Below are 12,204 nucleotides of genomic sequence, written 5' to 3'. Positions count from 1 at the left end.
TTAATGCTTTATATCTTGTTTTCAGGAGCTGTAGATTTTAAGTAACACAAGCAGCTAGTATTGAAATCACCTTTCAAATGGTTTATAGATCACAGATAAATGGAAAATTTTATAATGGACTCAGCTGCAAGTACTGTAGAATGCAGTAATATAGAAAAATAAAATGCTGAGTCAGCACTAAATAGCAAACAGGAAAGACAATACCAAAACCTCATAGCTATCACATGTCTCAAAATGCAACAGTAAACACACAATGGTCAAAAACTGACACTCATTAAACATGTTTGTAAAGTTTTCATACATTATCCTTTCAAATGGACAAGAACAAAGCCAACTGGTTATTTTTTGAAAGAAAACACTTAATATGGATTTGACTAACTCGACCTTGGGAGCAGTATTTCTTACTTTTTTAAAAGAACATATTAAGAACTCGTTTATGATTCCACTGAAAATTCTGTGAAGAAAGTATTTTTGTCCTTGTCCACACCCCATCCATCCGACCCGCACCAACATTTAGATCAAAATAAATCACTCTGGAGCAACATTTAGATCAGTCGTTAGAAGATAGTACAATTTTAATTTGTTGATCTTTAGCTTACAGAGTAAATATTTTTCATCCAATCTTAATTTCAGTCTCATTCAAACGTATGAGCTTTTCCACTGCCAGTAAGATATTACAATACTTTTAAGTGTGGTTTACCTTCAGTTAAGTAATTAGAATATGTTTAATAGGAACTATTCATCATAAGGTACTCATTTAGCAACCTGATAAATAGGTTTTTTCCTGATGTATCTCAGTTGGAATACTAATAGCTCATTTCGCGCTTGACACAAATCCACTGAAGCTTGAATCTTCTACAGTCAAACCCCATTGAATCACCTTCTATTGATATATGCAACCATTCTGCAAAGTAGTTTAATCAATCTATACATTCGTTGACTGAAGAGTGACTGTACTGGAGACATATGAATGCAGTGTGCTTAGAGAGGTTATGATTTGTGTGCTTATCCAGTAGTTATAGCTTCCATAAGATGATGGTTAATTGTGAAAAAAAATTGTTAAAGACCTTAAGGATTCCTAAACCAGCCTGGAATGACAATGCTTATGTGCAGCATCCAAGCCATTAGGAAGCAGTTTCAGAGTTGAACATCATCTGATGACTGTTAAAAGTATACTTTAATGTCAGTAAAGCTCTTAAAATACATCTATCAGGTAAATAAAACATGATGGGAGATGATTTTTTTAAGCTGGTAAATATACTTTTGAGGCACTGTAACTTTGTGAAGCAAATGTTTACTACTTTCTATTTTTTAAAAAAATCTAACTGAAAGTGTGTAGCTATCATCTATCTAAAATTCACTCCTAATGACCTATTGATGGATTTTGAAAGGAGATACACTCATCAATTTAGAAATGTTGGGATGGATTCCATAGGTGAGTAGAAAATCTAGCCATGCTCTGAGCATTTCCAGTATTTTGTTTCTTTTATAGAAAATCTAGTCTATTACCTAATAGTTCAATGCAATCTGTATCAACACTACTGGAACATACTTTCAACGTGTCAATTCCAACACACAAGTATTGTCACCAATAGCTATCAGAGCCAGTATTAGAAATTTAACATATACTACAGATGATACCCATCTGAACTTGAAATCCCCTCACTTCAGCAGGTTTTGATCTTATGATTTCCATTTTACTCAAGCAAAACAAATAAGCTCCTCAAAAATCACAAGCATAACAATTATAAAATTCACTGAACTGCCAAAAAATGCAAATAGGACAGTTATAAAGCTCAGCATGTTCTTAATACTATATTGTATGCTAACATTTCAATAGGTACTGAACAGACACGTTCATATTTGGTCACTGTATATTACTTTGGTGTATACGATGGTGGAGACTTCTTGTGTGGCAATTCTTCTGGTGCCTCTACAACCTCCTCATATAATGGCAACTTCATAACGTCTTCATATGCTGGTGGCTGAGTCTAGTTGCAAAATTAAGTGGTTCATTACACAATGTTATTAAATAATACAGTTCAAATCAGAAAATATTTTAATTCACCCAAATACATAAGAGAATGGAATTTGAAAATGGTGGTTAAAATATCTCTCTAGTTCAAAGATGAATCAGAAGGAATAACAATTTCATTACACTAATGGTATGTTCTAGTTTTAAAAGAAGCATCACACATATGGATCTCGAGGATGCACTAAAAATAGTATTTCATCAACAATTACATATCTGCCTAAGGTTCACATTTATCAGCGTTTTCTTCTCTATAGTTGATCAAGATAATTTATAACTCTCTATACTGAACTATACTCACTATTGAGTTTTCGGTTTATCTTCCTGCGGAGATTTGTCCTGTTTGGAAAACCCAAAGACAAGAAAAACAATTTAAATATTCAAGGCAGAAGTTGATGCCTTAGGGAATTCTACTCTCATGCCTGACATGCATAAGTTAAACCTAGCCCAAGTACGTATTTTGACATTGAACAAATCGAAACCAAAGTTTCTTAGACATCATCTCAGATCTCCCTTCAGTTAACTAAATCAACACTACAGAGCAGACATGTCAGTACTTCAATATTATTATGATTTTACAGGCTGGAATAGGTGTTGGTGGTGGTAGAAGGGTGAGGGGGGGGGGTGGAATTGGGAGGTGAAGTGAACAATGATTTTTCCTACAGCAAGGATGAGACCTGGGGTTCAGGCACATAGTTCTTTGAAATTTGCCTCATAGATTGACAGGGTAGTTAAGGCAATGTTTAGCATGCTTGCCTTCATTGCTCAGACCACTGAGTATAGGAATTGGGATATCATGTTGAGGTTGTGCAGGATGTTGGAGAGGTCACTTTTGGAGTAGTGTACAGTTCTGGTTGCCCTGCTATAGGAAGGATATTATTAAATTGAAAACCTTGAAAAATTAGTTGACTTTCCCTCCAATTTCCACCCAACTATAGCTTTCCCATGGCCCATCTCCAACCCTTCCCTTCCTTTACTTAACCTCTCCATCTCCATTTCAGGGATGATACTGTCCACTGCTATCCACTACAAAGCCACTGACTCCGAAAGCTACCTTCACTACAGCTCTTCACATCTCGTGTTCTAGTTCCTTCGCCTACATTGTATCTGTTCAGATGATGCCACCTTCCAAAACAGCACTGCTGACATGGCTTCCTTCTTCCATAACTGTGGTTTCCCGCCCACTGTAATTGACAGGGCCCTCAACCACATCCGAATTATCATCCGTGCTTCTGCCCTTGCTCCTTCCCATCACTCACAACAGGGTGATTGGGTCCCCCTTGTCCTCACTTTTCATCCCATCAGCCTTAGCATTCAAGGGATCATCCTCCAACATTTCAGTCAACTGCAGCAGAATGCCACAACCAAACATCTCACTCCCCCTGTCTGCATTTAATTGGGACCTTTCCCGTGGCACACTCTAGTCCATTCCTTGATGACCACCAACAAACCCCCTTCGCACGGTATCTTCCCATGTAACCGCAGAAGGTGCAACACCTGCCCACTTCACTTGTTCCCTGCTCACCATCCAAGGACCTAAACAGTCTTTCCAGGTGAAGCATTATTTCATCTATATCTTCTGCAATCTGGTCTATTGCATTCGCAGCATTCAATGTGGCCTACTCTACACAGGAGAAACCAAATGCACACTGCACTGCGTAACCACTTTGCAGAACACTTCCAGTCTGTGCGCAAGCATGACCCCAATCTTCCCGTTGCCAGTCATTTTAACACAGCATCCTGCTTGCATGCTCACTCGTCTGTCCTTGGCATGCCACAATGCTCCAACAAATCACAGCGCAAACTGGAAGAACAACATCTCATCTCATCTCATCTTAAGACAAGGCACTTTACAACCTTCTGGATTTAACATTGAGTTCAACACCTTCAGTGAACTCACTCCCGTTTCTTCCCCTTTTGCTTTATTTGTTGAATTGTCTGTCACCACGTCCTCTCTCCCCTCCCTGTGCCCCCCCACCCCTCGACTCCAGTGGGATCATCTGTTCTTTCCAGTTGACAGTTAGACACACCATTGTCCTGCCATTCTTACATTCCAATCACTTAATCTACACAATCAGCACCCTTTCTCCCCCAGCATTCCAACCCTCCACTATAGTATAAATGCGGTCCCCTCCATACTTCACATCAGCTCTGATGAAGAGTCATCTAGACTCAAAATGTTAGCTTGCTCTCTCTCCATGGATGCTGCCTGACCCGCCGTTATTTTTAGCATTATTGTTTTCAGTACAGATTCCAGCACCTGCAGTAATTTGCTCCTACGTATTATTAAATTGGAGAGGGTTCAGAAAAGATTTATCAGGATGTTGCTGGTACTGTAGGGTTTTGAGTAAAAAGGAGAAGCTGGATAGGCTGGGAGCTTGGGAAGTTGAGGGGTGACCTTATAGAGAGAGATTTATAAAATCATGAGGGGCATAGATAAGGTAAATAGCAAAGGTCTTTTCCCTAGGGTTGGGGCATTCAAAACTAGACAGTATATTTTTAAGGTGAGAGGGGAAAGATTTAGAAGGGACCGGAGGGGCAACTTTTCACATAGAGGATGGTTCGTATATGGAATGAAGTGCCAGAGGACATGGTAGATGCAGGTACAATTACAACATTTAAAATACATTTAGTCAAGTAAATGAATAGGAAAGGTTTAAAGGGATATGGACCAAATGTAAGTAAATGGGACTAGTTTTTGTTTGGGAAACTTGGTCGGCATGGACAAGTTGGGCCAAAGAGTCTGTTCCTGCACTGTATGACTCCATAAGAAAGAGGTTGATTAAGAGGGGAGAAACAGAATACAGGAGAAAACTTGCAAGTAACATAAAAGCAGACTGTAAAAGTTTCATAGTACAAAAAAGGTTCTAGCAGACAACTGTAGACTCCTTGTGGAGAACTGATAAATGGAGAACAAGGAAATGGCACAGTAATTAAATAACTTCTCCAGTGTTATAATTTCATAGATGACTTAACTCAATTCCTCAGAAATTTTAGGAAAGCAAGGGTCTACTAGGAAACAGAAATTAAAGGAGATCACTATTATTTTTAAAACAAAATGCTGGAGTTATCAAAGGAACTGAAAAATGATAAATCCTCAGGGCCTAATAATCTACAACTCTGCGTAATAAAGGAGATGGACATAGAAATAGTAGACATGTTGGCTGTCATCTTCAAAATACTATAAATTCTAGTACAGCCATTGGAGGGTGGCAAATACAACCTCACAAATTAAAAAAGGGACAAAAAACTGGGAATTACAGACCGGTTAGCCTAATATCAATAATAGGGAAAATGCTGGAGTTTATTATAAAAGGTGAGAAAATAGGACACAGAAAACACCAACGGGATTACACAAACTCAATGTGGCTTATGAAAGGAAAATCATGTTTGTTTTTGAGAGGTTGTAAACAGTAGAATAGATGAGAGAGAACCAGTGAGTATGGTAGATTTAGTTTTCAGAAAGCTTTTGATAAAGCCCCACATAAGAAGTTAGTGTACAACATCAAAGCATGTGAGAATTGTGGAATAAACTGGCATGGATTGAAAATTGGTTGGCAGACAGGCAACAGAGAGAGGAATAAGTCATTTTCACAGTGGAAGGCGGTGACAAGTGAGGAACTGTGGGGATCAGTGTTTGGCCCCAGTTATACACAATAGACACCAATTTGGGTGAGGAAATCCAAAGTAATATTTTCAAGTTTGTGGATGAAACAAAACTAAATAGGATTGAGGGTGAAGAGAATGTAAAAAGGCTTCAAAGTAATTTAGACAAGTTGAATAGTCTAAAATGTATTGCAATTTCAATATAATAATGGATAAGTATGAGGTTGTTCACTTTAGTAGGAAAAACAAAATGGCAGAGTATTATTTAAATTTCAACAGTTTGGAAATATTGATGTATAAAGGGAACCAAAACAGAGATAGCTGGAGACACTCAGCAGGTCTGGGAGCATCTGGGGAGAGAAAGCAGAGTTAACATTTCAGGTCCAGTGACCCTTCTTCAGAACTGGGGTTGCAAGCATGAACGCAAAGGTTCTGAAGAAGGATCAAAAGAGCCAAAATGTCAACTCTCCTTTCTCTCCAAAGATACAGCCAGACCTACTGAGTTTCTCCAGCTATTTCTATTTTTGTTTCACATTTCCAGCATATGCAGTTCTTTGTACGTTTTTTTTTGTATAAAGGGACCTGGGTATCCTTGTACACCAAATCATTGAAAGCAAGGGTGCAGGAACAGTAAACAGTTAGGAAAGCACTTGGTATGTTGGTCTTCATTGCAAGAAGGTTTGTATACAGGAACAAGGAAGTCTTACTGTAGCTTTACAGGGCCTTGGTGAGACTATACCCAGAGTATTGTGTGTATTATATTGCTCTCCTTACAGAGGAAAAGATATACTTGCCATAAAAGGAATGCAGTAAAGGCTCCTCAGACTGATAGCTGGGATGGCAGGTTGGTCATACGAGTAGAGATTGAGTTGACTGGGCCTGTATTCGCTGGAGTTGAGAAGAATGAGAGGGGAATCTCACTGAAACATACAAAACTTTGACAGGGCTTGATAGATAGATCCTTGGACGATGATTTTCTTGACGGGGTGCAGAACAAGGGGTCACGGCCTCAGGATACATGGTAGGCCATTTTGGGCTGAAGGTCAACCATAATCATGCTGAATGGCAGAGCAGGCTCATAGGCCAATTTTCTTTGTTTCTACATACCAAACAAGTGGAGGATGTAGTTTTGATTATACAAGCTTCACTAGTTTCCATTACATTTAACAGCTCACCCTTCTATGCTTATAGTTGGCCTTCTGCACATGAAATCCTGACATTTTTGAATATATAAGCCACACTGCTGAGACAGAGGAAGATTTCAAGCAGAGTCAGCAGTGTGGAAGAGATTGGGGGCACTATAAATTTATATTAATCAACATGGTGCTTTACTAATGTTTCATAACAAGCACAAGCATACAATGAGCTTTAATTTTAAAATATTTACAGACGATCATGAAATTGGAAAGCTGTAGGAAATATGTGAAACTTGAAAGGGTTCAGAAAAGATTTTCAAGGATGTTGCCAGGGTTGGAGGGTTTGAGCTATAGGGAGAGGGTCAATAGGCTGGGGCTATTTTCCCTGGAGCATCAGAGGCTGAGGGGTGACCATATAGAAGTTTATAAAATCATGAGAGGCATGAATAGGGTGAATAGTCAAGGTCTTTTCCCCAGGGTAGGGGAGTCCAAAACTAGACAGCATAGGTTTAAGACGAGAGGTGAAAGATTTAAAAGGGACCTAAGGATTTCATGAAGAGGGTGGTGCATGTATGGAATAAGCTGCCAGAGGTGGTGATGGAGCCTGGTACAATTGCAACATTTAAAAGGCACCTGGATGGGTGTGTGAATAGGAAGGGTTTAAGAGGCATGTGGGCCAAATGCTGGTAAATGGGACTAGATTAGTGTAGAATATCTGGTCAGCATGGATGAGTTGGACTGAAGGGTCTGTTTCTGTGCTGTACATCCGAATCTAAATATCGATGTTACCATGGCTAATATATTGCAATGTCCTAAAATAAATCAGTAATACAAGTAATTTAATAACAAGACTATATGCAAACTCATTCATGTGGTTGTGAAGCTAGTACAGAAATTGAAAATAATTTAATTAAACTGCTGTGCCACTGACATGGCTTCACACTCAATCCCATACCCTCAGCTCCCAATAACAGTATAACATATGTTATGCACATCTGTTGCGGGAACTCAAGTGGCATTTTAGGATGCACATCTACTGATCATACACAAATGAAGAAAGACAACATATCTGATATATTCATCTCTTTACTCCCCCCCGCAAAATCATTCAGCCACGATAACCTTAATGATTCTTACCAGAGAACGAAGATTAAGAAGAGTGTCAACTAAGCTGCTCTCCTGTTCCAATTCCTTAATAAACTTGAAGCAATTCCATGTAGAGTAGATGAAGAAAGACTACAGACAAAAATAAAAAAAAATTGTGTCAAGGTACAACTACCATTTAAATATTTTTCATGTTATTTCCTAGGTATCAGGCCGGGAGTCTGACTAAAAACTTACACAATTTTAAGTAGCACAAATGCCAAGTTGCAAATTAAATGATGTACATAACTGTTAGAGGTAATATATTACTAACAGCTTTGATGAGCTGTAGTCAGTTTACCCTGATTTGTTTAGATTGAAAAGCCAAGAGTGAAACCTGTTGGGGTCTATGGCTGTTGTATTTATTTTGAATTTTAAACCCCCTTTCACTTGTTCTGTTCCTTCACAGATATACTGCAGATAAATAGCATTGTACAGTTTGAAAGAAGTGATAAGATTGGAAAAATATAGAAGGGAAAAACAAATCCTGTCATTCAAAAATCCAGACGAAGTGTGCTGAATTGTTTCTCATAATTCTTTTGATTTTCTTTTAACTGATGGTGATCCATTATTGTGCAAACAAGATTGTATGATTTTTGACTCAACAGCTGATAGTGGTCCTGAGTTTTCCCTTGTATTAGAACCAATTATTTTCAGTCTCTTTCACTCAAAAATGGCGAGGCATACTCATTATTTGCAAGCTTCTGGACATCTGACTGCACTGCACTTGTGGTTTTGTAGTAAATTACAACTGGACCAATCCCAAGGCTGTCGTTAGGCAGTTTTAACTTAACTAAAAAAACTCCTGGTGCCACTCTACATCATATAGGTTAACACCTCACTGCTCCAAAAAGTAACAGTCTTGTACAGGTACAAGTAAACCACAAATTTCACTTAATCTTCAAGTTACAAAACTCTCCTGCAACTTTTAGCTATATAGCAGACCAACTTCCATATTTCAGCTTATAGTGCAAAAGGAAAAAAAAAGTTCCTATACATGCCACCACCCTTGGAAAAAAAAATGAAAAGCTACTTGTTAATGCATGTCATGATGAGGTGAATATGGTATGTACATATTAAGACGCAAGAGAATTACATTCAATTATCCTCACACATTGTTTATGCAACACTTTCACAATTTATCTTTCCTCATATATTTAAACTGTCCCAACATAATTTCACTCGATAGTGTATATGTCAACCATACCATCTTTGTCTATTTTCACAAGAAATCTATTACAGAACATATGACCATAAGAAATAGGAGCAGGAATATGCCACTCAGTCCCTCACACCTGCCCCACCAATCAATAATGTCATGGTTGAACTGTCCCAGGCTTCAACTCCTCTTTTGTGTCAGCTTCTCATAGGCCTCAACTCTTGATTTTTAAAAAATCTACCACCTCTTTAAATACTTTCAATGATCTAGTCTCCACAAATCTCTGGGATAGAGAATTCCAGACATTCACCATCTTCTGAGAGAAAAAATTCCTTTGCATCTCAATTTTTAGGGACACTTATTCTGAAACTACATCCCCTAGTTCGAGACTCCCCCATGAGCAGACACACCTTCTCAACATTTACCCTTTCAAGCCTCTCAGAATCTTGTTATGATTCAATAAGACCAGCACTCATTCTTTTAAACAAATGAATATAGGACTAACTTGTTTAGCCATTCTTGATAAGTCAGTTCCTTTATCCCAGCAATCAGCCGAGTGAATCTCTTTTGAAGTGCCACCAATGCCAATATATCCTTTTTTAAATACAGGATCAAAAACAATACGCAGTATTCCAAGTGCAGCCTCACCAACACCTTGTACAATTGCAACAGGACTTCCCTGTTTTTAAAACTTGAACCCCTTGCAACAAAAACAAAAAGAATACTAATTTTGTGATTCATGCACAAGAACACACAGATCCCTCTGCGCTGCACATTTTTGGAGTCTTTCTCCACATAAATAATTGATTCTTCCACCCAAATGACCACGGATGTTCCTAACAAACTCCACCTGCCAAAGTTTAGTTATTCACTCAACCTATCGCCATCCCTTTGCAGATTCCTAATGTCCTCATCACAACATACACTCTCATCCATTTTTTAAAATCATCAGCAAATTTAGATACATTACACTCTGCCCCGTCCTCAAAGTCAAAATCGTACAGCATAGAAACACGCCCTTCAGCCTGCCATGTCCACGCTGGCCATTGAACACCAAACTACACCAATTCCACTTCCTGCACTTGGTCCATGGCCTACTATGCACTGGCATTTTATGTGCTCATCCAGATACCTATTAAATGTTGCAAAAGTACCCGCCTCCACCAATCTCTCAGGCAATATGTTCCATATTTCTAACATCCTCTGGATGAAAAATTTTTTCTCAGATCTCCTCTAAACCATTTACTCCACACGTTAAACTTATGCCCTCTGGTCTTAAGACACATCTGATTGTGGAAAAGATTTTAAACAATCTAGTCTGTCTGTACTTCTCAATTTGGTGTATCTCAATCAGATCCACCCTCAGCCTCCTCTGCTCCAAGGAAAACAAATCCAGTCTATCCAGTTTCTCCTCAGAATCAAGACTTTTCATCCCAGGTAACAACCTGATGAATCTCTCTGCACACTCTCCAATGCAACCGTGTCCCTCTGATAGTTTGGCAACAAGAACTGCACCCAATATTCCGTCGGTGACCTAACCAATGTTTTATAAAGTTGTAACAAGACTTCCTTGCTCCCATATTCTACACTCCTGCTAACAAAGGCACGCGGCCCATATACCTTCTTCACTACCTGTCACCTGTGGTAACACTTTCAGAGATCTATGGACTTGTACACCAAAGGTCCCTTTGTTCCTCAGTACTTCCTAGGGACCTACCATTCATCGTGTATGTCCTTCTCATTTTAGACTTCCAAGAATGCATCACCTCGCACTTATCAGGATTAAATTCCATCTGTATTCACTCTGCCCAACTTGCCATCTGATCAATATCAGACCGTAGCCCGAGTCCATCCTCCTATCAACAACATCACCAATTTTTGTGTCATCTGAAAATTTACTAATTACACATTCTACATTCATATCAAGTCAATAATGTACATAAAAAACAGCAAGGGTCCCAGCACCAATCTCTACGGTACACTGCTGGTCAGAATTACTATCACAAAGACATTCCTCCTCCAAACTATGCCTCCTATTTGCAAGTCAATTTTGCATCCAGTCTGCCAACTTGTCTTGGCTCCCATGAGCTCTTACCTTTTGGACCAGCCTTCCATGTGGGACCTTAAATGAATGAATGAGCTTTATTGTCACATGTACTCAAATGAGTACAGTGAAAAGTTGATAAGTCGCCACTTACAGTGCCATCTTAGGTACAAAGGTACCTAGGTGCAACTTCTTCAGTTACCGATTAGTTACACTGTAACAATGTCACCAACACACAGCGGCACCTTAGGTACCCGAGTATAATCCATTGTCACAGAATAGAGAGATGAAGAAAAAAAAGTTACATTACAGCTCTACGCAGTATAACCATTGGTCAGAAAAACAAACAAGTTAAAAAGAAAAATATCACAGTCTCTCTCCAACGGCTCTCCACAGCAGACTAGTGCAGGGGGCCTCCAAGTGTTCTGACTGCAGGCTGCCACCATGTTCCGCACCTGGCCACTACCACCACACTTCGCTCTGGGCCGCTGCCCGTTTAGCACCAGGTCGCTGGTCACGATGTCCCTGCTTCGGGCCACTGTCTCTGCTTCAGAGGCCAGGTGTCCAAGGCCAAGAGTCCAAGAAGACACAAGAGAAGAAAACCACGGAAGGGAGGAAAAGATGGAGAAAGAAAGAAAAAGAATAGGTGGAACAGGCGGGTTCCAGCTGGAGCATCCTCTGCCTTGACAAATACCTTACTGAAGTCCAAGTCAACATCAACTGCACCATCACCATTTATACATTTGGTTAACTTTTCAAAAACACAAATTTGTCAGACAGGATGTCCCTCCAATAAATCTGTGTTGACTATTCCTGACCAGTCCCTGCATTTCCAAGTGTTGTTTAATCCTGTCCCTCAGAGCATTTTTCCAATAATTTCCCTACCACTGACATCAGACTAACTGGTCTATAATTACCTGACCAGTCCCTGCTACCCTTCTTGAACAAAGAAACCACATTAACTGGCCTCCAGTCATCTGGCACTTCATTGGTGGCTAGCAAATCATTAAATATCTCTGTCAGGGCCCCAGCAATCCCCTTCCTTGCGTCCCATAGCAGCTTGGAATATATCTTATTGGGCCCT

The 12,204-nt window shown here is 39.4% G+C and overlaps 1 long non-coding RNA gene across 1 annotated transcript; it reads right to left on the bottom strand.

Moving 5' to 3' along the window:
- Positions 1 to 1,831: 1,831 nt before the first annotated feature.
- LOC125486267 lies at positions 1,832 to 8,018 on the bottom strand. Its single transcript, XR_007264939.1, has 3 exons — positions 7,912 to 8,018; positions 2,334 to 2,371; positions 1,832 to 1,991 (listed from the first exon to the last, which is right to left on the bottom strand). It is a non-coding gene; the product is annotated as an uncharacterized LOC125486267 (long non-coding RNA).
- Between the last annotated feature and the right edge of the window lie 4,186 nt (positions 8,019 to 12,204).

This window comes from Rhincodon typus, chromosome 27 (genome assembly GCF_021869965.1).
Source record: "Rhincodon typus isolate 14 chromosome 27, sRhiTyp1.1, whole genome shotgun sequence".
In the NCBI taxonomy this organism is placed as follows: Eukaryota; Metazoa; Chordata; class Chondrichthyes; order Orectolobiformes; family Rhincodontidae; genus Rhincodon; species Rhincodon typus.
Note: the sequence above shows the minus strand (reverse complement) of the source record. Positions and strands in the feature narration are given on the sequence as shown.